This window comes from Pseudophryne corroboree, chromosome 1 (assembly GCF_028390025.1).
Source record: "Pseudophryne corroboree isolate aPseCor3 chromosome 1, aPseCor3.hap2, whole genome shotgun sequence".
Taxonomy (NCBI): domain Eukaryota; kingdom Metazoa; phylum Chordata; class Amphibia; order Anura; family Myobatrachidae; genus Pseudophryne; species Pseudophryne corroboree.
The window spans coordinates 250688251-250715524 of record NC_086444.1 but is presented as its reverse complement, the minus strand read 5'-3'; the positions used below and the strand labels follow the sequence as shown (position 1 = coordinate 250715524).

At 44.5% G+C, this 27274-nt stretch overlaps 1 protein-coding gene across 12 annotated transcripts in view; it reads right to left on the bottom strand.

Annotated features, from left to right (window-relative positions):
* The window catches only part of PRR16 (proline rich 16), a 589987-nt gene that overhangs the window by 470318 nt on the left and 92395 nt on the right, over nucleotides 1-27274 (bottom strand). The gene's annotated exons all lie outside the window — the stretch shown is intronic.

Genomic DNA, 27274 nt, shown 5'->3' with positions numbered 1-27274 from the left:
AAACACCGCTGTGTGCGGCGGATCATTACCCTTCCCAGCAATAATGGAACTGAATGACAGCACACTCAGTCCAAATTGCTCCAGGAGTAATTACAAAGTGAATAAATCAAACCTACACCAAACACCAACACCAGAGGGAACAAAGAATAGTAGTAATCAAAATGGAAAGGCATCTCCAGTACAGCAGTGTATTCTATATTAGGGCCTAACCCCACAAGGTTATAGGCATTAAATATTCAAGTGTTGCCATTCGGACTCGAACAAGGAATCTAAAGGAAAGATATATAATAATTTCCCATCAAAACGGGAATAAACCAACATGAGTAATTTTACATTATTTTAAATAGACCCCAAATCATGCCGGATGAGTATAATATCTAGACTAAAAAACAAATTCAATTGCTCAAAGTTCTAATCCTCCTCTAATCCTCCCCTGAAAAAAGATGGAAACACTAAAGCGAAAGTAAAAGATACAGATAAACGATGTCTAAATCTTCATAGGAAGCAGAGGAGGGAGAGATTTTCATTCAGTCCCGATGGGGCGACAGTGTTGAACTCAAAAATCCAACGCGCCTCCAACTGTAGTAATCTCCTATTACGATCACCTCCCCTAAACATAGGAGGGACATGGTCAATAAGTTTGTACCGTAGGGCTGCCATCGTATGTCGTGCCTCCCTAAAATGTCTGGCCACGGGCTGTTCGATCTCTTTTCCTTCCAAAGCTTGTCTTATGGCCGACCTGTGCTGTGCTGCCCGTTCTCTAAAGGTACAGGTGGTCTTGCCAATATAGGCAAGTCCACAAGGACATTTGATAATGTAAATCACAAATTTAGACGTGCAGGTTAGAACGTGGTTGATGGGAACTTTCTTTCCTGAGTGCGGATGTAGCACTACTGGACCTACTTCAAGGTACCTGCAGGTGGTGCAGCCTGTACATCTGTATGAACCTGGGGCTTTAGTAAGGAAATGTGAACGTAATTCCCTTTTCTCAGCCGTGGTATCGTTATGAACCAGCCAGTTCTTGAGGTTGCGTCCCCTCCGATGACAATTTAACACCCTATATCGGTTCAAAGCTGGCAAAGATTTATCCTTTCTAGCGCTATATCTAGGTGCAGGGTGTGGAACCCCAAAACACCAGCATAAGCCAGAAAGCCCAGCATAGCATACCAGCGAAAAAACTATAGTGTTAATAAATTAGTATTTAGGAAGCCGAAGCTACAGAGAAAGTGAAACAAAAATGAAATGCAATTAAAATAGAGAAATAGTGTTAAAAAATTAATAAGTGAAAAGTGTTAATAGAATCTAAAGGTATGCCACACTAAGGCCATCCAGCTCAGCCAGTCCAGCCTCCCACCTCCATTACCCCAATCTGGGTCTAATATTAACCAGCAAGGAGCCACATGATAATGGCTCCTTACTACAATATGTCTAAGCTAAGAGCTACCTACCTTGGAGCAACCCCATAATGCTCCATGTGGCATGTCAGGGCCTGCACATCATCCTAATGCAGGAACCTCTCTGCTTCTCACAACAAACATATATATTGGTAGATGCTCAATTAGCTGGGGGAAACCAATGCCTTTTATATATATATACATATATATATCACAAGAAAATGTATGGATCAGTGCGCTTATCTTAACTCGATAGTCCCGTACCACAACGTATAGTCCAACGGGTATCACAATGGTCCAAGGTGAGTTATATGTCTCACTGACTGAATAGTCCTATATTAACACCCTCCACTTCTTTGGGCGGCTGCTCAGTCCTTCATGGTGCCACCAGGTATAAGTGGACAAAAGGTTCTGCGAATAGAAAAGAAGAACAAGCGCGTTTGGTGTAGTATGTCTTTCCAGAATGTGCTATACACACGCAGATAACAAAGTTGCATACCAGATTATGGCTTGTATTAAAGCATATCAGTCCCCTATTTCATAGGTTCAATCCGATCTCACAACCCGGACACGCAATTGATCTTATAGAGAGTCACAGGGCTCTTTGAACTCACAAAGGGTCTTGGAGAACCTTGAAAATCCTCAATCTCCCTCCCTTCTTCGCTTATGTCAATAGTGTAATGTGACAATCTTACACACTACAGCAGAGTGCAGTCTCACAGGCTGGGCCGGCCCTGGATGTGCTGCACAAGTCATAATCTGGTACGCAACTTTGTTATCTGCGTGTGTATAGCACATTCTGGAAAGACATACTACACCATAGGCGTTTGTTCTTCTTTTCTATTCATATATATATATATATATATATATATATATATATTTATAAAATATATATCCACACTATTCCCGAGCACTCCAAGATCCGCTCAGGGTAACATGCTCAAGTGCTCTCCTACAGGGCATGTGTAACAGGTAAGTACTGTGGATGTGTTGTGCAGGTGCAGGTGGACGTACCTGGATCCTACACCTGGGATCACTTCCTGAACCGGATCTCACTGCTGGAACCTTAGGCAGCGGGACGAGGAACCACAACCCCAGAGGACCCAACACAATAGTCACCACGCGTTAGGACGGTGATAGAAATATTTATTTGATAGGCACAATGGGGGTCATTCCGACCTGATCGCACGCTAGCTATTTTTTGCAGCACTGTGATCAGGTCAAAACTCGGCAAAACTGGGCATGCGTATGGGTACAAAGCGGATCGGTGCTGGGCGATGAATTTTTGCAAAGAATCCATTCACACAGCCAATCGCAAGAAGATTGACAGGAAGAAGGCGTTTATGGGTGTCAACTGACCATTTTCTGGGAGTGGTTGGAAAAACGCAGGCATGTCCAAGCGTTTGCGGGGGCGGGTGTCTGACGTCAATTCCGGGACCGGACAGGCTGAAGTGATCGCCTGTCCGGTCCCGATATATCGCGGGTCCATTGGCCAGTGTGTACAGCCGATACGTCTGTGAACGCCGTCGTTCACAGACGTATCGCGTCGGCCCCGCAGCACAGCCGACGGCCAATATATCTACTGATATATTGGCGCGTTGCTGTGTGTGTACGGGGCGGTCGGTTGACCGCCTGTACACATGCTGCGGCAGCCGGTGGTGATTGACAGCTGAACTGGGCGGGCATGTGTACACGCCCGCCCAGTTCATGACGTCCGCACCCGACGGCTCGGGCAGTGTGTATGCACAGCACACTGCCCGATCCGTCCATAGATATATCTGCAGATCAATTGATCTGCAGATATATCTGTCCAGTGTGTACCCTTAAGGCTGAGGCTGCAAGGTAAAGAACACAGGCTTGTTGCCTTGGAGCTATAATGCCCACCACTGTAGCTGTGCCTGGGTCCCTAAATGTGACTGATAAGTCTCTAGCACCTTGTCACAATACAGCTGAGATGTCTCTCCACTGTCTGGCTGTGTGGATGGAAGGGTAGTGGCAGTTCAATACAGTCCTGTTTGGGTAAAAGCCATATACTGACAAGAAATGTTTCTCTGACTGACTGGGAAACTTAGAAGCATTAGCTGGGTGGCTGCATAAAGTCTCTCTCTGATTGCAAACCTGTGTTTAGCTGGCTGATAAGGGTAAGTGAATCTGGCTATTACATGCCCTGGTTATTACTGACTGTATAAGTACCTCTCTATGTTCTCTGGTACTTAGCTCTCTCACAAACTCACCCAGTGACTGACAGTCTGCAATGCCCCAAGTCAGGTGTTTTACTACTCACGCTGACCGGTGGACACATGTTACACGTTGCCCCTTCATTCCAATTCCCTGTCTTGTTTTCCGCAGCTTTCACGCCTCACCGTCCTCCGGTATCTGTGGGGATGCTCTGTCAATTGGGCGCAATTATTCCTAACCACGGTGCTCTCTCACAACCAGGCTCTCTCACACCGCTGAGCATGATGGACAGACCGCCCTCTCCACAGTGCACAGTCCTTCTCACAGCGGGGCAGACCAGCAGTGTTCCTCCCTGCTGTCTCCTCAGATCACCTCAGGGAACTCTCAGTGGAAACTCTGCCTCCTACTCTTCCCGCTCTGCACCACCCAATCAGCAGCTTTGATTCCTCCTGCTCTGCAGGTCTGCACCTGGGTCCTAGTTCTCCACAAGTTGCTGTCCATTGGATGCTTGTGTTGCCTAGCCTCCTAAGCAAGGGGAAGCTGTTAACCATTTCAGCTGCACTGTGCCAGCTAGTGAGAAGTGAGGGTTCCTTTTAGGGAAAATTTAGGTGTCTCACCCAGGTTGTCACCAGTATATGGGTGATGGTACCTATATAGCCACATATATCCCCATAAATCCAAGGTAATAGAATATCCATGTCAGAGTGTCACATATGTGCCCCCAAATATGCAGGCAGGGAAGAACAGGCGGCACTCAAAAACTCCAAAATACTAAAGGAAGAGAAGAACATCCCCGAAACATAAATTAATGAAAGCACCCTGTTGGGACATTATTGTGGATTCTGGTGCCGCCTATATATATATATCTATATCTATCTATCTATATCTATCTATCTATCTATCTATCTATCTATCTATATATATATATATATATCCAAGGGTGCTCCTGCACTCACATCTTAGAAATGAGACATAAACGCGGGTGCTTCCAATAGACCATAGGGTCCACTATTTAGAGAAAATGTCCACAAAGTGGGGATGCACTCTCGCTGTGTAGAAACCAATCAATCAGAACAGTCACATGTCACCGTAGTTTTTAATGTCGACGTTTCGGCCTGTTGACAGGCCTTTCTCAAGACCGGTGAAACAGCAGATCAAAAATTCAATTGTTGTAACAGAAAGGAGATAAATATCTGCCACACATCATCCAACCTCATACAATATCAACTTCGTATGATATCATATAGGGACATCTCAGACAGGCGACAAAGGACTCACTGTCCATAAAGCTAATAGACAGTCATCTAATAGACAGTGAGGATGACTGTTTATTAGCTTCATGGACAGTGAGTCCTTTGTCGCCTGTCTGAGATGTCCCTGTATGATATCATACGAAGTTGATATTGTATGAGGTTGGATGATGTGTGGCAGATATTTATCTCCTTTCTGTTACTACAATTGAATATTTGATCTGCTGTTTCACTGGTCTTGAGAAAGGCCTGTCAACAGGCTGAAACGTCGATATTAAAAACTACGTTGACATGTGACTGTTCTGATTGATTGGTTTCTACACATCGAGAGTGCATCCCCACTTTGTGGACATTTTCTCTCTCTCTCTCTCTCTATATATATATATATATATATGTGTATATATGTGCAACCACAACCAGGAGCTCCCGGCAGCAAGGGCTGCTGGGAGGTGTAGTTTATGTAGAGTTTCTTGTTTGTAGTGCGGTGCAGTGCCAGACCCCAGCGCCCGCTGCTGCATGCTGTGTTCATTGCTGGCCCTTACAGTAGGTGAGGAACTATCCAGCGCGTGGGAGAGGAGGAGGAACTGATTCAGCTGCTACCTACTGCTCATGGGTGGCACCGCTGAGCAGCACCCCTCCTCTGCTGGCAACCCTGGCGAGTTCCATCCTAGATAATAGGTAGATATGCCCTTGCGCAAGGCTTTTGCAAGGTGATTGACAAGAAGAGGACATTTGTGGGTGGTAACTGGCCGTTTTCAGGGAGTGTCAGGAAAAACGTAGGGATTCCCAAGCATTTTAAGGGAGGGTGTGTGAAGTCAGTTCCAGCCCTGATCAGCCTGTTTGTATCGCACTGTAGGAGAAAGTCTTAGGATACGCACAGACGGATTTGCAGCTCTCCGCTGTGTGACGTAATTTTCACATGGCGTACACATGCATTCACACACTTGCACGGGGTGGGTTTTCACTCTCTCTGAGCAGCGACTATCTGATCACAGACCTCTCAAATTTGCAGCACAGCGACCAGGTCTGAAATAGGCCCATAGGACCCTGTTTAGCACGGATCGCAAAAGTTGCTATAAAGCAGTTGCTGTGATCAAATAGTTGCAACCCAGAAATAAAGAAACAAATGCCCATTGCAGAAATTGCGATCACACCGCAATGCATGAAGTGATCGCATAACCATATGCAAATACTGGAACATCAAAGAGTTTTTCCATCTGCGCCAGGCAAAGTCATCCACAATTCGGCATACGCAAGAGGCTGTAAGTGGCCATTGCTGACGTCAGAGACCCACTCAAAAAACACATTGCCACGCCTGCATTTTTACAAACACACCCACAAAACGCCATGTTTCCTCCCCTAAATTCTGGCCTCCTATCAATCAAAATGCGACTGCAGTGTAGCACAATGTGTTCGTATAAATATTTGCAAATCATTGGTGCACATGAGCAATGCGAACGCTGTGCAGTCATTCGATAATCGACCGGATTGCGTTTTCTCAATTTTGCAATCCATTCTGAATAGGGTTCATATACAGTAATTCCAATGTGGGAAGCCATACAGCTATCAAAGTGCACACTTGCCTAGTCTCTTGGAATGTCCGGGAGAATCACAAATTTTGTGAAGTTCTCCAAGACTGCAGGAAGAGCATGCCATCTTCCAACATCTGGCCCACTTTCACATGCCTGGCATCTTAAAATCCCACCGGTCGGCATGCCATCCAACAGGTACTATTCCCACTAGTGGGTGTCCACGATACCCATGGAGGGGGAATAGAACCTGTGTGAGTGCAGCAAGCCACCGAGCCCGCTGCGAGGCGAGTGCAGCGAGCCCGCAAGGGGCTTCGTTGTGCTTGCCCCCCGACAGCCATGTAACAGCCGGGATCCCGCCGTCGGTATTAAGACCGTTTGTCTCCTGACCGCCGGTCACACATACCCAACCCACAATAACACGGACCTGTGCTGGAGGTGGTTGTGGCTATGTAGCCTTATTCCTCAACGTCTGGTAGTCATTCTGGGAAGGGGTTGCTTGCCTTCTTAGTGCAGTGCTTATGGTGTTTTTCCCCATGTCCCCTTCTGTCCTTGGTTACTCATTTGAAAGGTTGGTTAGGCAAGCTATTGAAGTTTATATACAAATTTGGATACAAATCCATAGTATAATACTAAATGTATATTCAGTTTAGAGTGATCACGTGATTGTCACTGAACCAGGGGCGGATTGGGAACAAAAAGCAGCCCTGGAAAAATGTCTACTAGTGGCCCTACATGGGCAGCACCAGCGGTGTAAGGTCTAGCCATGGGCATGGCAGCAGCACCCTCCCCCCAAGACTTTCCAGATAGGGGGACATGTAGAGCATCAAGGGGGAAGTTAAAAAGAAATAAAATTAAATATTATGAGCACATTATATGATACACCTTCAGAATTTAGCAAACTATATCATTCTTTAGAAAGATATATTTTCTTGCTTATTACACCAACCATATCCCAATCACTATTCACTCAATCTTATATGTCAGCCAAGCAGGCAGACAGAGCATACACTAGATCATCTGCAATCACAGGCTAAGTGGCAAAGTCATATATGCAAATTATTTTGCATCTTATTCATTATGTCTATAAAAAGGACCACATGTCCTCAAACTAAACAGGCCCCACGGGTGTGTCGGCCCACTGGGAATCTTCCCTGTAAACCCTATGGCCAATCCGCCTCTGCACTGAACTATATGTGGAGCCTATAATGGAACTTAATCCTATATTTATATTGCTGCACAAATGTCTTATACAGCTGAGAACAGAATCCAAAAACAATTATTTATACTAATCTAATATATATAAGTAAAGCAAATTTCTGTTTCACTTAAAATAAGCTTTAGGTTTGAGTGGCAGACAGTTCCAGTGAGTTATACCTATTGTTACTACATTTAAATCAAACAAAAACACATAGGCACTAGTAAATTCTTGAATTTACTATCTTTAAGACAAGTAGAGATGATCTGAGATAATCTGAGATAAATAGAGTTATCTGAGATAATCAGTTTTATTATTGTGTCCTGCTTCAGAATTTGGAGATTCTTTTTCAAAGCTGTCTAGATCTGATCTGTTGAACCATTGTTTTGTTATATGTACCACTGTTCTTTCCATACATTTTATTCCCAAAACTGAAGATTTACCTTCCAAAAGAATGTTCCTAATTGACAAGTCTCCCTCTATGATGATTGTATTAAGGGTTCTTAGCCACTGCCTTTAAAGATTTCTGTAATTGATCACGCTTTATATATATTTATTTATTGATTGATTTATTAAGTTACTTTTATAGCACAAGCATATTCACTGCAATTTACAATTGTGAAAAAACAACAGTAATAAAACAAGAATAGGCAATAAAAAACACAGTGGTAAGAGGGCCCTGCTCACAAGCTTACAATCTATATGGAGATTGGAGATATAAATTTGAGACATGATACATCATACCTCCCAACATTCATAAATGTCAATTCGGGACTATGGTGACCTCATGTCCCCTTAGACCATGCTCCCTGGTGTGCCATTTTAGGGGCATGGCCGTGTGTCATGACCCCTTTTTCATAATGATGGGGGCATGCCCAGCGCTCTGGCAGCTGCTGGGCTACCACAAACCTTCTACCTGCACTAACCGGATTCACCACTGTTCTGCTACAGAGCAGCATTGACAGATTGTGGGACACTGTGGCCTGCAGGTAAGATAGCGGGACAGTGCCTGAAAAGCGGACTTTCCTGCTGAAACTGGGATGGTTGGGAGGTATGGCTACATACTGAAAATGGTCCAGGGAGATTGCAGAGGTTCTTAGTGGGCTTCATGCTGGCCTGGGGTCAGTGGGTTGTGTCAACGTAGAAAGAGAACATACTGTATGCAAAGTTATGTATGGACTGTATAAAGGGGAGATAGAGTTTGGAATATTTTTGTCGGAAGAAGAATACATTTTTAGTTTTATTAAATACTCTTTGGTTATACTGGTAACAAATGGTCTATTATGCTTACTGTAAAAATGTAAATAATTTATTAAAAGTTTAAGTTTCCATCCTATCGCTTCATGCTTACAGGGTGATATACAAAACATTAATGGTGTGACTACATTTACGATTACAGCTACTGCTTCTACCACTCCTATCTAAAGGCTCTAGAACAGTGATATGTAACCTTATACAGTTGAAGTCCTGCACTAGGTCAGACCTTTAACCTTCAAAAAGGTTGCACATTACTCATAATCTCAGTAGCAAGTGTAATTAATAAATGTAATCAATGAAAAAGACACCTATCTTTAATAACATATAAGTAGACATTTTAAACAAGCATTATAAGTTCTAACTAACAACGATGACAACAAGTAGGAAGGAGCAGGAGGCTACTAATGAAAGCTAATTGCACATCCCTGCTCTAGACACTGCTAATCAAACATTATTTCAGTTTCTGATCTCTGCTTAGAGTTCAAACAAAAACAATGGCTACACGATCTTCCACCCTAATTCAAGAACAAGAATGGAAAGAAGAACCAACTTGAAATGTTATCCTCAATGTCATTCTGTTATTCTTCTTGGACGTCCCTTTGCTGAGCTAATACTATTCCCAGAAGCCAACAGCAACTATGTATCTTAAATCTATATATGTGTTGACACTTCAGTAAACCCTACCCATCAATTTCACTGCCTAGGTGTTATCTTTGACCCAGAAGTGTCCTGTTTCATGCATCTAATCAGTATACAAATCTTGTTGTATACATCTAAGAAACATTTCCAGAATATGTATGTACTGTATCTCACAACAAAGATTTTTGTAATTCCCTCCTTGTCTTCACCTAACCATTCCTTCACATCTACAGATTATTTGGAAGGAATCCGGTCAGGATCCCGACGATCAGGATATCGGCAGTCGAAATACTGACGCCGGAATCCCGACACTACTGGGAATGCCGGCATCGGCATCCCAAATGAGATCGCAATCCCAGCACTTGCATCCCAACAGCCAGGATCCCTAACAAGTGATTGCAAAATTTATTACAATTCTTTATTTCCCTATAGATTGTAAGCTTGCGAGCAGGGCCTTCCTACCTCTATGTCTGTCTGTTTTTACCCAGTTTTGTTCTATTACTGTTGTTCTAATTGTAAAGCGCAACGGAATATGCTGCGCTATATAAGAAACTGTTAATAAATAAAATAAATAAATAAATAACTAGTAATGTTTGAATAGTGCACCTGCATTCTTTTTCTTTGTGTGTGGAACTAAACGTCTCAGCAGGGTAGCACCTCTCATTACATGTAGTTAGGGTGTCCAGTCTATCCCCCCTCCCCTCCCCCCCATAACAATGAAAAAGGTTGCCATAAAATATCATGTGAATTAACACATTAAATTTGATAGTTTATTAAATTAAATTGCTCACTCAATCAAGACGTTGTTACTTTATACCTATATAGAGGACATTTTCACGGTCAAAAAGTAATTATTTGCGTAGATTTATCAAATACTTTTCCATGCAAACTATTCTGTCTAATTCTCAATAGCAGTGGGTTTAAAATATTCAGTAATTTGCATAACAATTACATGTTGTAACTAATATGCAATAGATTTCAAAGTTGATTTTTTCATATAAAAAATATAATTAAGATTAGAAAGGATATTCATTCAGCATCATAATGTATTCATTCACATAAGAATAGGGAGTTTTCCTAATGTTCAGTGAACATATTCATACAATACCGTATTTGCCCATGCGAGGATCTTTTGCAGCTAATAGATGTTTACCCTCAGCTAATGGTTTGTGTTAATTTCTAAATAGGTTATTATTCATTATTCATGTAAGTTCTCTTCTAAAATCACATTCATTACTCTGGCAATGGTAATGGATCCCATTATTGGTATTCAAAGTTAAGTGGATTACATTTTCTTTCTTTATGGTGACTAGGTTTTGGAGAATTGTTATAAAGTGTATGTAAATCGTGTTAAGGAAATTTTTGTACAGTTATAATACACACACACACACACACACACACACACACACATACACACACACAAACATATTTATCTTTATATATATATATATATATATATATATAATAAAACACAATTCCCAAGTGCGCTATATTAGTTGAATATTTTTTCATAGATTCTTCCAAGAATACCCAAATGGATGTAGACTTGTGAACTGGAGAATACTATTTCCTGGGGTCCTGAAACAGATAACCCCTCACCACAGAATCACCTACGGCCAATTAGTACCAATTGTTGGTTCATTAACACAGATTACACACATACACATTAAACAGTTTTTACAAAAAATAAAATATGTAGATCAGTGAGAAATGTCCAGAATGTGATGATGACTTAGATTCTCCCTCACCTTAACAAGGTGTGAGCTCAAAAGGGAGTATCTTCACAAACTGGGTTAATGACTCGTGGCTGAACAGTGTCATCGTCCACACTGTGCCCATGTCCTGTTAGAGACTGGGAATCACAAATCAGGGGGCGTGGCTTTGTGTGGCCTTCAACGCGTGCGCTAATCTGGAAATGGGGGTGCTGGAGTAAGAACAACACACTGGATGACACCCACCCAAGTGACGCTACTGTATAGGAAAGCTTTGGTTGTTTTCAACTATTCAGAAATGCTAACATTGATTGAAGCACATCAGTTACATGACACAGGATTAAAAGAAATGATTTACTTAAAATGGTTTAGTGTGTATATCTAATGCTATGACTTTAGACCACCATGTGTGAATATCTTGTTCTCTATCATTTTCTATAGTTTTCAAGGAAGTGAGGATCTGTCCAGCAGCCTCATGTAACATGTTTGTGACTAGTATTTTGTTATTATTAATTTCTCAATTATTCTCCATGGTTTTTAAACACAAATATGTTCTGTTTTATTCTTTCATGAGCAGAAAGTCTATTTCCAGTCATTAAAGATTTAAATTTGCCTTCAGCTTTAATTTACTATGCTTTAATAGACTGCAATTAAAAGCTGGATGAGTTCATTCCTTGTCTTTGGCCTGTCTACTGCACAGAGATACTGCCACTTATCCACAGCGCACATTTCACCAATAATAGTTTAGTTCATAAGACTTCATAAGGCCAGTAGTAAAATAAAATCCTGCAGATTTACACTATGCTCAATCACATCACCAATAAATAGTTTTCATTGCAGGCTATATTAATTACAATAAAGTGGTGCGTGCAGATTATAAATGATAGTGGATTGCAATATGCTGTTCAACATAAGTACACATAACAATAATAATAAGAATTTACTTACCGATAATTCTATTTCTCATAGTCCGTAGTGGATGCTGGGACTCCGTCAGGACCATGGGGATTAGCGGGCTCCGCAGGAGACAGGGCACATCTAAAAAAGCTTTTAGGTCACATGGTGCGTACTGGCTCCTCCCCCTATGACCCTCCTCCAAGCCTCAGTTAGGTACTGTGCCCGGACGAGCGTACACAATAAGGAAGGATCTTGAATCCCGGGTAAGACTCATACCAGCCACACCAATCACACCGTACAACTTGTGATCTGAACCCAGTTAACAGTATGATAACACAAACGAAGTAGCCTCTGAACAGATGGCTCACAACAACAGTAATAACCCGATTTTTGTAACAATAACTATGTACAAGCATTGCAGACAATCCGCACTTGGGATGGGCGCCCAGCATCCACTACGGACTATGAGAAATAGAATTATCGGTAAGTAAATTCTTATTTTCTCTAACGTCCTAGTGGATGCTGGGACTCCGTCAGGACCATGGGGATTATACCAAAGCTCCCAAACGGGCGGGAGAGTGCGGATGACTCTGCAGCACCGAATGAGAGAACTCCAGGTCCTCTTTAGCCAGAGTATCAAATTTGTAAAATTTTACAAACGTGTTCTCCCCTGACCACGTAGCTGCTCGGCAAAGTTGTAATGCCGAGACTCCTCGGGCAGCCGCCCAGGATGAGCCCACTTTCCTTGTGGAATGGGCCTTTACAGATTTAGGCTGTGGCAGGCCTGCCACAGAATGTGCAAGTTGGATTGTACTACATATCCAACGTGCAATCGTCTGTTTAGACGCAGGAGCACCCAACTTGTTGGGTGCATACAATGTAAACAACGAGTCAGATTTTCTGACTCCAGCTGTCCTTGAAATATATATTTTTAATGCTCTGACAACGTCCAGTAACTTGGAGTCCTCCAAGTCGCTAGTAGCCGCAGGCACCACAATAGGCTGGTTCAAGTGAAATGCCGAAACCACCTTAGGGAGAAATTGAGGACGTGTCCTCAATTCTGCCCTGTCCGAATGGAATATCAGATATGGGCTTTTGTATGACAAAGCTGCCAACTCCGAAACTCTCCTGGCTGAAGCCAGGGCCAACAGCATGGTTACCTTCCATGTAAGGTATTTTAAATCTACCGATTTTAAGGGCTCAAACCAATGAGATTTGAGAAAATTTTGAACCACGTTCAAATCCCACGGTGCCACTGGAGGCACTATTGGGGGTTGTATATGTAGTACACCTTTGACAAAAGTTTGTACTTCAGGCACTGACGCCAATTCCTTCTGGAAGAAAATTGATAAGGCCGAAATTTGAACTTTAATGGACCCCAATTTGAGGCCCATAGACAATCCTGCTTGCAGGAAATGTAAGAATCGACCCAATTGAAATTCTTCCGTTGGAGCCTTCTTGGCCTCACACCACGCAACATATTTTCTCCAAATGCGGTGATAATGTTGTGCGGTCACTTCTTTCCTGGCTTTAATTAAAGTAGGAATAACTTCCTCAGGAATGCCCTTCTCTTTTAGAATCCGGCGTTCAACCGCCATGCCGTCAAACGCAGCCGCGGTAAGTCTTGGAACATACAAGGTCCCTGCTGAAGCAGATCCCTTCTTAGAGGTAGAGGCCACGGATCCTCCGTGAGCATCTCTTGAAGTTCCGGATACCAAGTTCTTCTTGGCCAGTCCGGAGCTACCAGTATTGTTCTTACTCCTCTTTTCCGTATAATTCTCAGTACCTTTGGTATGAGAGGCAGAGGAGGGAACACATACACTGACTGGTACACCCACGGTGTTACCAGAGCGTCCACAGCTATTGCCTGAGGGTCTCTTGACCTGGCGCAATACCTGTCCAATTTTTTGTTGAGGCGAGACGCCATCATGTCCACCTTTGGTTTTTCCCAACGGTTCACAATCATGTGGAAAACTTCTGGATGAAGTCCCCACTCTCCCGGGTGAAGGTCGTGTCTGCTGAGGAAATCTGCTTCCCAGTTGTCCACTCCCGGGATGAACACTGCTGACAGTGCTACGACATGATTCTCCGCCCAGCGCAGAATCCTTGCAGCTTCTGCCATTGCACTCCTGCTTCTCGTGCCGCCTTGTCGGTTTACGTGGGCGACTGCCGTGATGTTGTCGGACTGGATCAACACCGGCTGACCCTGAAGCAGCGATTTTGCCAGGCTTAGAGCATTGTAGATCGCTCTTAGCTCCAGTATATTTATGTGAAGAGACGTCTCCAGGTTTGACCACACGCCCTGGAAGTTTCTTCCCTTTGTGACTGCTCCCCAACCTCGTAGGCTGGCATCCGTAGTCACCAGGACCCAGTCCTGTATGCCGAATCTGCGGCCCACTAACAGATGGGCAGTCTGCAACCACCACAGGAGAGACAACCTTGTTCTCGGTGACAGTGTTATCCGCTGATGCATGTGCAGATGCGATCCGGACCATTTGTCCAGCAGATCCCACTGAAATGTTCGTGCATGGAATCTGCCGAATGGAATCGCTTCGTACGAAGCCACCATCTTTCCCAGGACTCTTGTGCATTGATGTACTGACACAGTTCCTGGTTTTAGGAGGTTCTTGACAAGTTCGGATAACTCCCTTGCTTTCTCTTCCGGGAGAAATACCTTTTTCTGAACCGTGTCCAGAATCATGCCCAGGAACAGCAGATGTGTTGTCGGGGTCAATTGAGATTTTGGAAGATTTAGAATCCACCCGTGTTGCTGAAGCACTACTTGTGTTAGCGCTACACCGACTTCCAGCTGTTCTCTGGACTTTGCCCTTATCAGGAGATCGTCCAAGTAAGGGATAATTAATACGCCTTTTCTTCGTAGAAGAACCATCATTTCGGTCATTACCTTGGTAAAGACCCGAGGGGCCGTGGACAACCCAAACGGCAGCGTTTGAAACTGATAATGACAGTCTTGTATCACGAACCTGAGATACCCTTGGTGTGAGGGGTAAATCGGGACATGTAGATAAGCATCTTTTATGTCCAAGGACACCATGAAGTCTCCTTCTTCCAGATTCGCTATCACTGCTCTGAGTGACTCCATCTTGAACTTGAATTTCTTTATGTACAGGTTCAAGGATTTCAGATTTAGAATAGGCCTTACCGAACCGTCCGGTTTCGGTACCACAAATAGTGTGGAATAATACCCCTTTCCCTGTTGTAGGAGGGGTACCTTGACTATCACCTGCTGAGAATACAGCTTGTGAATGGCTTCCAAAACCGACGTCCTTTCTGAGGGAGACGTTGGTAAAGCAGACTTTAGGAACCGGCGAGGGGGAGACCTTTCGAACTCCAGCATGTAACCCTGAGATACTATCTGCAGGACCCACGGGTCCACTTGTGAGTGAACCCATTGATTGCTGAAAATCTTGAGTCGACCCCCCACCGTTCCTGAGTCCGCTTGTAAAGCCCCAGCGTCATGCTGATGGCTTTGTAGAAGCCGGGGCGGGCTTCTGTTCCTGGGCAGGGGCTGCTTGCTGCCCTTTCTTACCCTTTCCTCTGCCTCGCGGCAGATAAGACTGTCCTTTTGGTCGCTTTTTATAGGAGCGAAAGGACTGCGGCTGAAAAGACGGTGTCTTTTTCTGTTGGGAGGGGGTCTGAGGTAAAAAAGTGGATTTGCCGGCAGTTGCCGTGGCCACCAGGTCCGAAAGACCGACCCCAAACAATTCCTCTCCTTTATATGGCAATACTTCCATATGCCTCTTGGAATCCGCATCACCTGACCACTGTCGCGTCCATAAACTTCTTCTGGCAGATATGGACATCGCGCTTACTCTTGATGCTAGAGTACAAACATCCCTCTGAGCATCTCGCATATAAAGGAAAGCATCCTTTAATTGCTCTAGAGTCAATAAAATACTGTCCCTATCCAGGGTATCAATATTTTCAGTCAGAGAATCCAACCACACTACCCCAGCACTGCACATCCAGGCTGAGGCTATTGCCGGTCGCAGTATAACACCAGTATGTGTGTATATACTCTTCAGTGTAGTTTCCAGCCTCCTATCTGCTGGATCCTTGAGGGCGGCCGTATCAGGAGACGGCAACGCCACTTGCTTTGATAAACGTGTGAGCGCCTTATCCACCCTAGGGGGTGTTTCCCAGCGCGCCCTAACCTCTGGTGGGAAAGGGTATAATGCCAATAACTTCTTGGAAATTAGCAGTTTTCTATCGGGGTTAACCCACGCTTCATCACACACGTCATTCAATTCCTCTGATTCTGGAAAAAATACAGGTAGTTTTTTCACCCCCCACATAATACCCCTTTTTGAGGTACCAGCAGTATCAGAGATCTGCAAAGCCTCCTTCATTGCCGTGATCATATAACGTGTGGCCCTATTGGAAAATACGTTTGTTTCTTCACCGTCGACACTAGATTCATCTGTGTCGGTACCCGTGTCGACTGACTGAGGTAAAGGACGTTTTACAGCCCCTGACGGTGTCTGAGACGCCTGAACCGGTACTAACTGGTTTGCCGGGCGTCTTATTTCGTCAACTGACTTTTGTAATGTGCTGACATTATCACGTAATTCCATAACTAAAGCCATCCATTCCGGTGTCGACTCCCTAGGGGGTGACATTACCATCATCGGCAATTGCTCTGCCTCCACACCAACATCGTCCTCAAACATGTCGACACACACGTACCGACACACAGCAGCCACACAGGGAATGCTCTAATCGAAGACAGGACCCCCTAGCCCTTTGGGGAGACAGAGGGAGAGTTTGCCAGCACACACCAAAAGCGCTATAAATGTATATAAACAACCCTAGAAGGTGTTGTTTACTATATATGCGCTCTTAATATATAAATATCGCCAATTTATGCCCCCCTTCTCTTTGTTACCCTGTTTCTGTAGTGCAGTGCAGGGGAGAGACCTGGGAGCCTTCCTCACCAGCGGAGCTGAGCAGGAAAATGGCGCTGAGTGCTGAGGAGAATAAGCTCCGCCCCTTTTTCGGCGGGCTTTTCCCCGGTTTTTAAGAAACTGGCCTGGGTTAAAATACATACATATAGCCTTAATGGCTATATGTGATGTATTTATTTTGCCACTAAAGGTAATTATATTGCTGCCCAGGGCGCCCCCAGCAGCGCCCTGCACCCTCCGTGACTGAGTCAGTGAGCCGTGTGACAACAATGGCGCACAGCTGCCGTGCTGTGCGCTACCTTCAAGAAGACTGAGGAGTCTTCTGCCGCCTGCTTTCCGGACCTCCGTTCTGCCGTCTCTTCAGCGTCTGTAAGGGGGATCGGCGGCGCGGCTCCGGGACGAACCCGAGGCTGACCTGTGTTCCGACTCCCTCTGGAGCTAAGTGTCCAGTAGCCTAAGACTCCAATCCATCCTGCACGCAGGTGAGTTGGAAATCTCTCCCCTAAGTCCCTCGATGCAGTGATCCTGTTGCCAGCAGGAATCACTGAGATTGAAACCTAAAAAAAAACTTTTCTAAACAGCTCTTTAGGAGAGCCACCTAGATTGCACCCTCTCGGACGGGCACAAAAAACCTAACTGAGGCTTGGAGGAGGGTCATAGGGGGAGGAGCCAGTACGCACCATGTGACCTAAAAGCTTTTTTAGATGTGCCCTGTCTCCTGCGGAGCCCGCTAATCCCCATGGTCCTGACGGAGTCCCAGCATCCACTAGGACGTTAGAGAAAATATAGATGCTGGGAAGAAATGTGATATCATGGTGAACTCGGAGGTCGCCTGCTACACCTGGAATCCTGATGCCCAGGTTTTAGGCATGCAGTATGTCCTGGGACAAATCCCTGCCTGGCCATATAAACAGTAATGACTGCTATTCTGGTAGGTAGGCTATCATTATACTGTACAGTAATTATCATAGTTGCATAGGGGTCTATTTACTAAGCCTTGGATGGAGATAAAGTTGCTGGAGATAAAGTACCAGCCAATCGGCTCCTAACTGCCATGTCACAGGCTGTGTTTGAAAAAGGACAGTTAGGAGCCGATTGGCTGGTACTTTATCTCCATCGACTTTATCTCCATGCAAGGCTTAGTAAATAGACCCCACAGTCACAGTTATTGAAGATGAATTCCATCAAGTTTTCACATATTGTAGATGATGATCCAAAGGAAGGAAACAATATATTATGTATTTCAAAAAAGAAACATTTTATAACATATTGTACAGTGTTATTTATTTATTAACAGTTTCTTATATAGTGCAGCATATTCCGTTGCACTTTACAATTAGAACAACAGTAATAGAATGAAACTGGGTAAAAGCAGACAGACATAGAGGTAGGAGGGCCCTGCTCGCAAGCTTACAATCTATAGGGAAATAGGCATTGATACACAAGGATAGATGCTATCTATTACATAAAAGTCCACCAGATTGCTAGGTTCTTAATGGGTTGTATGATATGATCACCCCGCAATGTTGGCCAAGTGTCAGGAGGGTGTGAGAGTAAAGAAAGACAAGATATGTGATGTTATGTGGACTGTACAGAGAGGATGTAATTAGATAGGGAAGCACTGAAGGTTATGTGGGTGGGTCAGGAATTTGATAGGCTTGTCTGAAGAGGTGAGTTTTCAGGGAATGTTTAAAGGTTTGGAACCTAGAGATGAGTCTTATTGTGCATGGGAGGGCATTCTGCAAAGTGGGAGAAGCCTGGATAAAGTCCTGTAATGTTGAGTGTGAACAAATAGTGCGTGTTGATGAGAGACGCAGATCTTGTGCAGAGCGGAGTGGCCAGGTAGGGATATATTTTGAGATGAGTGAGGGGATGTACATATGTTGGTGCAGTTTGGATAATACCCTTGTATGTAAGAGTGTTCAAGAATTATAACACAACAAAGTAAGGGATAATATAAATTGGCACAATGCATAGGGACAACTCTGCGCGTAAAATGTTGAAATCTAAATGCGATGGCGATGCTGGACTCTGCTGCCTTGGCCCCGCTACCGGTTCTGGCACCTGTATAATATAGCTGACCCTTTCCAGGACCAGCGCATGTGCAGTAGTGGCAGCAGTAGTGTGCATCGGCTGCACCCGTAGAAGCCAGCTAGGGCTGAAAGGCAGGTAGAGGCTTCTTACAGCGATCTGTCCACCTAGTCATGCCGGGAGGGCACAGAGACGCTCCCATTCTGAGTGTCCCCGTCCGGGCGCGAGACGGAGATGCTCTCTCATTCTAGTTAATGTAAAATATACAGATGAATTGAGGGACAAAGAATGTAAACCTTGCTAAAGGGGGGGGGGGGGGGGGCAGAAGTTAGGATAATAATAATAATAATTTTATTTATATAGCGCTCCTTCTCCAACAGGACTCAAGGTGCTTTACAGACATCAAAAACGATGCACATACTGTAATACAGATGATTTAAGTAATACAGCAATAAGCCACACAGACATAAAAGAAAACGTTAAACACACAGAAAGCGTACTGCATGATTGGTGTATACATTTTGGGTAATAACTTCCAAAGGTTGTGTATTCCACACTCACAAGGTACCAGGTGTGGCAGCCATCTTGGGCGTTCTGCGTAGGATTACTGAAGGGTTAAACATGCTATATGAATTGTTATGTGTTTGAATAGACACGTACGCACTCTCTACAAGATGCCTTTGTCTTTTCATATAATATAAGGCTTGTGTGTGTCTTATCTTCAAGGACAATTACATACTAGATCAAAACTGTTACTTCTGTGTGTTACTAAAATATCCCGCATGTAATGTCGTATGCTACTTCTATTTATCCAATCATATGCTTGCACATATTGTATACACCCATGTTTCTCTTCTATATAGTACGCTGTAATTTATTAAATAAACAGAGTGATTCTTAACTACATGGTGTCGTGTATTATCTGTAACGTTAAGGATTGCTCTCACTGACGTCAGTGGCCATCACATCGAGGTAATCAAAGAGAGGTAGGGATCCTTTCAGCTGGGGGCTCTATGTCCGGAATTCAGTGATCGTCCCTGAATGGTAAAAATAGAGAATTTATTGTCTGTCTTTGTCATACAGGATTGCGGTCATACACTGAAGCTGAATCCGTGTCAGTGTTCCGGGAACACGTGACAAGGTAATATTTAAGTCCGGGACTTAATATTACGAAGTTTTATGTAAAAAACATAAAACAGGTATCAGGGATACCATAGAATCTTTAATGTCTGGGACTTAAAGATACGTCTGAGAAAGGACCAGGAGTCCAAGCGCAATTCTCCAAAGACGTTAGTATCTGGGATACTTAAAAAAAAAATATATAGACCTGGGGTCTATACATAACGTAGATTATACCTCGATCTGATCGTCTATATATATATTCTTGTATGTTGTAGTGAGATAAGTTCTTATATTTGGTTCAGACGGCTGGTAAGTTTTCGTCTGCCAGATATCTTTACTCAAAACTCTTTTCTTGCTTCCTGTTTAAAACGCTGTATTTTTCTGACATCTTGTACGAAGGTAAGCGTACCCGTCAAAAGATTTCATGTTCTCATTATACAGATAATATTGTGATATTGTCAATGACTAATTAACTGGTGTTAGCTAATGCATGCATAGAAAGTTTTTGTTGTGAAATTGCATAGAACGTATTTTTGTTGTGATATTGCATAGACAGTTGTTATAAGTTGTTGTAGAAATTGCGTAGAAAGCTGGTGTAGATTGTATTCTTTACTATGGGAGGGGGTCAGAGTAAGACAGTCATTTATCCTCCACCTTTACCAGGAGAGACATGTAAGGAGTATGTAGCCCGTAACTCCACCACAGATTATTATCTAGTTAACCCTTGGGTAGATAACTTAGCGGGGTGGACAGAGAAAGTTGGCAGCCCCAGCCCATTCCCCCGTGATGGTATTAATTATCCATTTTATATGGACATGATCAAAGGGCTTTGTCTGGGAGACAAGGAAGCCTGGCCGTGGTATGATCATGACCCACAATGGGACATGACATATATGCGCGCTGGAGGAGAGCAATGGCTCACGATAGCACCTCATTGGTATGACAAAAATATCAAGCAGAAACAGCGTAGAATAAAATCTGTAACTTCCCGACTACACAAAGCTGAGGAATTTAGAAGCAACAAGTTTCTGAAAAACTCTTCTCCTCCGCCCTACAGTCCCCTATACCCCTCCTTAAAAGACACAGATCTTTTAGCTGCAGTTGCTTTGTCACGAATGCCGATGCAAAGGGGAGGGGGAGGAGGGGAAGGGGAAGGAGAAGGAGGCTCAGTTGCTTTGTCACGAATGCCGATGCAAAGGGGAGGGGGAGGAGGGGAAGGGGAAGGAGAAGGAGGCTCAGGAGGAATAGCCCCCCCTGACAGTACCCTCCACATAGACGTAACCACCCCCGCCCCTAGTGCCCCTACTCCTAACAGACAAACCGTCTCCCGCCGCAACGCTGACTTAACTATTGCTACTGACAACCCTCTCACCCCCTCCACAACGCGATCCGGCACTGGTTTCCTCGGTGTTGCCACCCACCTGCCCTTCATGACAGTAGGGGATCAGTTGTTAAAGAAACCCATTGAAATAGAGGATTTAGACAGAATTGTTAAGAACTGTCCCAAACCCACTGTTGCACCTGACGGATGCATAGCTTACTTGAAAAAGGCTTGCACAGGACGCAGCTATACTCAAGAAGATATGAAGCTGATCATAGATGGGGTTATAGACCATTACAACGGGTGGGATTGGAAAAAGATTCCTACCATAAACACTCCTACCACCCTTAACGATGCCGTTCGCTACCCTCTCAATACTGGGGACGGTGTAACGGAGATGTGGAAGGAAATTGAGACCCATATGAAAGAGATTTTTAAAACCCGGGCTTCTCTTCCCATTGCCGTAGCATGTAAACAAAAGCCCACTGAAACTGTCACTGAGTTCTGGAAGAGGTTTAAAAAGTGTTGGTCTGAAGATGCAGGTCTCACTCTTGTAGATACAGACCATTTACTAATTTCTACCTTTGTAAATAACTTGTTGCCATCTGTTATGGTCCCTGTTAAGCAAGGTGTTTCTTCCTGGACCTCTGATAATATTAAGGAATTTGAAAAGCACTTATATGAAAAGGAAGCTGCAGGATGCTTTGATGTTAAAAAACCCTTGCAGAATGCCCCAACTCATAACTACCAAAATCAGAAAGGTCGGGGAGATAGACGCCAGCAGCACTCCACTGGCCCACCCCGTAATCCAGCCCGATATCAAAACCCACAAGCCAGGCCACCCCACCCCCCTGACTCTGCCAGCAGGAAACAAACCTCCTGCTTCAACTGTGGAAGGGACGATCACTGGGCAAGGGATTGCCCTTGTCCCTCACAAAACCACCGACAGCCCCAAGCTCCGGCTCCCTCCCGGGATCATCCCCGACAGTCACACAACAACCCCTTTCAGGATCATGTCCGATTCCGAGTTGACTGGCAGGACCCCTCCCACTGACGGGGCCCGGAGGAGGGTATCCCAGCCTTTGCCCAGCTCACCAGACACTGGAAGGACCCACCGCTACTAACCTTGATTATAGGAAAGAGAGCAATCCCTTTCCTGGTAGATAGCGGGGCAACTACTAGTGTTTTGTGTGTCGACCTGTACGATGGTCATTTGGTAAAGACTGCTCCTTCAATGGGAATCAATGGGATACCCACAAATGCTTACCTGACAGATGCCCTTAGTGTCAGAACCACGGGAGGCACATATATGGGTAAACACAATTTCACTGTAATACCTGAATGTCCAATTAATCTTCTGGGAAGGGATCTTCTTAGCAGGCTCGAAATCTCCATTCTCCCTTCACCCACTGGCAGTGGCCTGGAGGTTGAGTCCCCACACCTACCGGTGTGGGAAGCAACAGACATTACACCTGATTTTGACAAAGTAAACCCTGCTCTATGGTCGGAGGGTCCCTATGACACTGGCCTCATTCCTTGCACACCATATAGAGCAACCCTGAAACCTGACACACAACCTGTCTATCAAAAGCAATACCCCTTGTCACAAGAGAAGGTTGAAGGTCTTAGACCAATGATACAACAGTTTCTCCAACAAGGCATTCTCAGACACGTAATTTCACCTTACTGCACACCAGTCAACCCAGTTGCTAAGTCAGATGGCAGTGTAAGGTTTGTACAAGACCTTAGGGCAATTAACCAACTCATTGTGCCTATAGCACCCATTGTACCTGACATTAACTCACTCATTTCAGCTATCCCTGCAGATGCTGCATTTTTTTCGGTAATTGATTTAAAAAATGCATTTTTTAGCATTCCAGTGGATGCACAGACACAGTTACTTTTTGCCTTTTCTTTTGAGGGCAAGCAACTCACCTGGTGTCGTTTACCCCAGGGCTTCATTGACGCACCTGTTGTGTATAGCATTGTACTCCAGGCCACATTGGGGCCCTGGCACCCTCACCATGGTTCAGTCCTGCTACAGTATGCAGATGATCTGCTGCTCTGTAGTCAAACTGAGGAGGCCTGCCGGGAGGATGGTATATCACTGTTAAACTGGCTCTGTGAATGTGGACACAAGGTGTCCAAAACAAAAATGCAATGGTGTAAGAAGCATGTGGATTACTTGGGTTTTGTGCTCACTCAGGGGGAAAGGAAAGTCAGTCCACAGCGCATTCAGTCTGTATTGGGCCTGGTCACCCCAACTACCCAGAAGGAACTGCTGTCTTTTCTGGGTATGGTAAATTACTGCAGACAGTGGATATCTGATTGTTCCTATTATGATAACATTTTGAGACAAGCCACACTGAAAGACAAACCTAATATTGTACAATGGTCACAAGAAATGTTAACTGCATATGAAAGCTTAAAGTGTATGTTAATGAAAAGTCCGGCACTTGGCCTCCCCAACTATGTACTACCTTTTCATTTGTTTGCAAGGGACAATTGTAAAACCATGGCGGGGGTGCTCACACAGTTTCATGGAGGAAAGTTGCGCCCAGTGGCATTTTTTTCCAAAGTAATGCCTGTCACAGTGCAAGGTATGCCTGCTTGCCTCAGGGCACTTGCAGCCTGTGCAATGGTAACTGAAATGGCCACCACACTCACCCTAGGCCACACAACAATACTTCACACCACTCATGATGTTCTAACCATTTTAAAAGGGTTACACACACAACACATGTCAGCTCAGCGCCTCAGTGGATATGAGGTTCTCCTTTTAAACAACCCCTCCCTCACCATTAAGTATGCCACCAACTCTTCAGGTCCTGCACCCATTCTCAACGCTCTCCTGGGGCTCAAAGGTCCTGAAGACCACCCTCCTGAACCCCATGACTGCTCAGCTTCCATTGAGTCAGAAACATCCCCCAGACTGGACATGTCCCCTGTCCCTGTCCCCGACGCGGATGTCATTTTTGTAGATGGTTCCTGTAGCAGACCCAATGACACCACGTACCAAGCGGGTTATGCTATTGTCACTCTCCCTGACATTATTCTGGAAGCACAGCCCATTCCTTACCAGTCAGCACAGGCTGCAGAGCTCATTGCTCTCACAAGGGCTTGTCACCTTTACCAGAATAAACCAGTCACCATCTACACTGACTCCAAATACGCGTACGGCGTCGTGCATGACCATGGGGTCATTTGGCGACGCCGTGGTTTCCTTGGAGCTGATGGAAAAGGCATATCACATGCCCAACTCATCTCTGACCTTCTGCATGCCATAACCCTGCCCTCTGACATTGCAATCCTCCATTGCAGGGCACACACGGGGGGGAAGGATGCAGTCTCCCTTGGAAATGCTCTTGCTGACTCTGCTGCCAAACATGCGGCCTCACAGCCCATCACTCAGGCCCACATGTCCATCATGACCCCCCCAGCTCTCGACAACCACTACCTGATCACCCAGTTACAGGCCTCAGCCTCCAAAGCCGACCTAGCTGACTGGACTTACCCAGTTTTGCAGAAGAATCCTAAAACAGGATTAATCTGCAAAGAGGGGAAACCTTGTATACCCCAGTCCAGTGCACCCTTGTTTATTGCCCACTACCATGGCATAGGACACCACAGTAAGGCAACAACTACCTTACTCTTACGTAATGATTTCTATGTCACGGATGCCAAGTCATTAGTAGATCAGTATGTCAGTAGATGCATCACTTGTCTGCGAAACAACCCCAACAACCCTGACAAGGCAAAACATCAGCATCTTGAATACCCCACCACACCCTTTACACACCTGCAAATTGACTTCACCCATATCCCAGGTATTGGTAAACAGGAGTATGCCCTGGTCATTGTAGACATGTTCTCTCGATGGCCAGAGGTATTCCCCACTAAATCTGAGGATGCAAAGACAGTTGCTAGGATCCTAACTCAGGAAATCATCCCCAGATGGGGGTGCCCATTGCAAATCAATAGTGATAAAGGCTCCGCCTTTACAGCAAAAATTACACAGGCCTTGGTAAAGGCCCTGCAGGTGGAATGGAAGTTCCACATCCCGTATCACCCGCAGAGTTCAGGGGTCGTAGAACGCATGAATAGGACCCTCAAAGACAAGCTTAGGAAGGCCACAGGAGGCACCTTCCACAAATGGAAGCAAGTCCTTCCCATTATCTTGGCAGAAATTAGAATGACACCACAAAAGACTTTGGGTTACTCCCCCTTTGAAATATTAATGGGTAGGCCCTTCCCTACACCTTGGGCTAAGAAACCATTAGTAATACAGGAGGGAGATCTAGAACTCATCAGAGAAGAGTATGTCAGGTCCCTGATAACAAAACTGAATGAAATTGAACATGAGGTTGTTTGTAAAAACCCTTTGAATCCACAGGAACCTACACACCCCTTTAAAGTCGGAGACAGAGTCGTGGTGAAGGTGCTCCCCAGGAACAAGAGCCCAGGAGACTTCACCTATGGTCCAGAGACAGAGGTCGTAGCAGTTACCCGAACAGCAGTCCTGACAGAGGAAAGTCCTACCTGGATCCATGCATCCCGAGTAAAAAAGGTTCCTAGACCAGACCTAGAGAGGGAAGCAAGTGATTCCAGTGAGGTACGAACCGGGGCAGACAGCCCTGACCTCCCACCTAGCGAAGACAGAAGAACAGAAAACGATGAAGAACCTGCCCCCTATCTCTATCCTGGGGACTATCTCGATAGCCCTACTGGCCCTCATTCACCTCACAATATGTGAAGTCAGCATCACACAAACAGATGGGGTCCCCACCTTGTGGTACAATTCCTCTAACACACACGTAGCCACATATATCCTTGACTATTTTATGTTCCCCAAAATTGCTGATGACAAATATTATATACAACAAAGGAGGAAATCAGGAATGTCTGAGACAATGTACATTTGTGTCACTGATGAATGGTGGATGGAAATATCCTATCATGGATCCAACTGTGATTACTGGGAATCTGTGGGGTGGAATACAGGAGCAGATTGGAAATATGGCCCATCATTTGCAAAAAATAGATGGAGCAAATATGGAGTACCCCTACTTTCTAGACTATCCATTCATAAGATGGATGAAGGCCCAAATTCATACAGGTTTAGACTAAACATAGTGAACCCTAGCAGAAGCGACAATGAGACTTATGTACTTGGTATATGGTGGCAAGCAGGGTACTATAGTGCAAGACAAAGGTTTTATTTATGGGATATGTACAAAAACCCAAAATACCAGCCTAAAATTGCTCCCCAAAACAAACCTTTAAAGCCCCATATTGCCACTTCTAAAGATATGGTGGCTATTACTAACCCTACCTTTGAAGACACCCTAGCTATTGAAACTGGTTTCTCTGACATTAATTTTTGGTTGGAATGGATGAAGTATAGTGCTAACAAACACAATAAAAGCAACTGTTATGTCTGTGGCAAATCTAGGCCCCACCTAGGTACAGTGCCCCTTAATATACCCCTAGAACAGGAAAATTGTTTTTTCAGCCTTTTTAATGACACCAAAACAAATGACAGTCAGTGCGAAATGTGGAAAAGGGAATATCCCATATTGTCAAAAAATCCCAACCCAGGAAGCACCATAACCATATATCCTGGAAACTATACCTGTTATACATCTAACATCACCCCAGGGAGAAATTTAAAAACCTTCCCACCAGGGTATTGTGCAAATAAAAGAACAACTGTTTTAGTCAACCAAACTAGATCACTAGGCGACATTTATTATATATGTGGGGATATGAAGCTTAGAACTAAATTAGACACACCATGGTATGGTGAGTGTGCCCTGGCCAA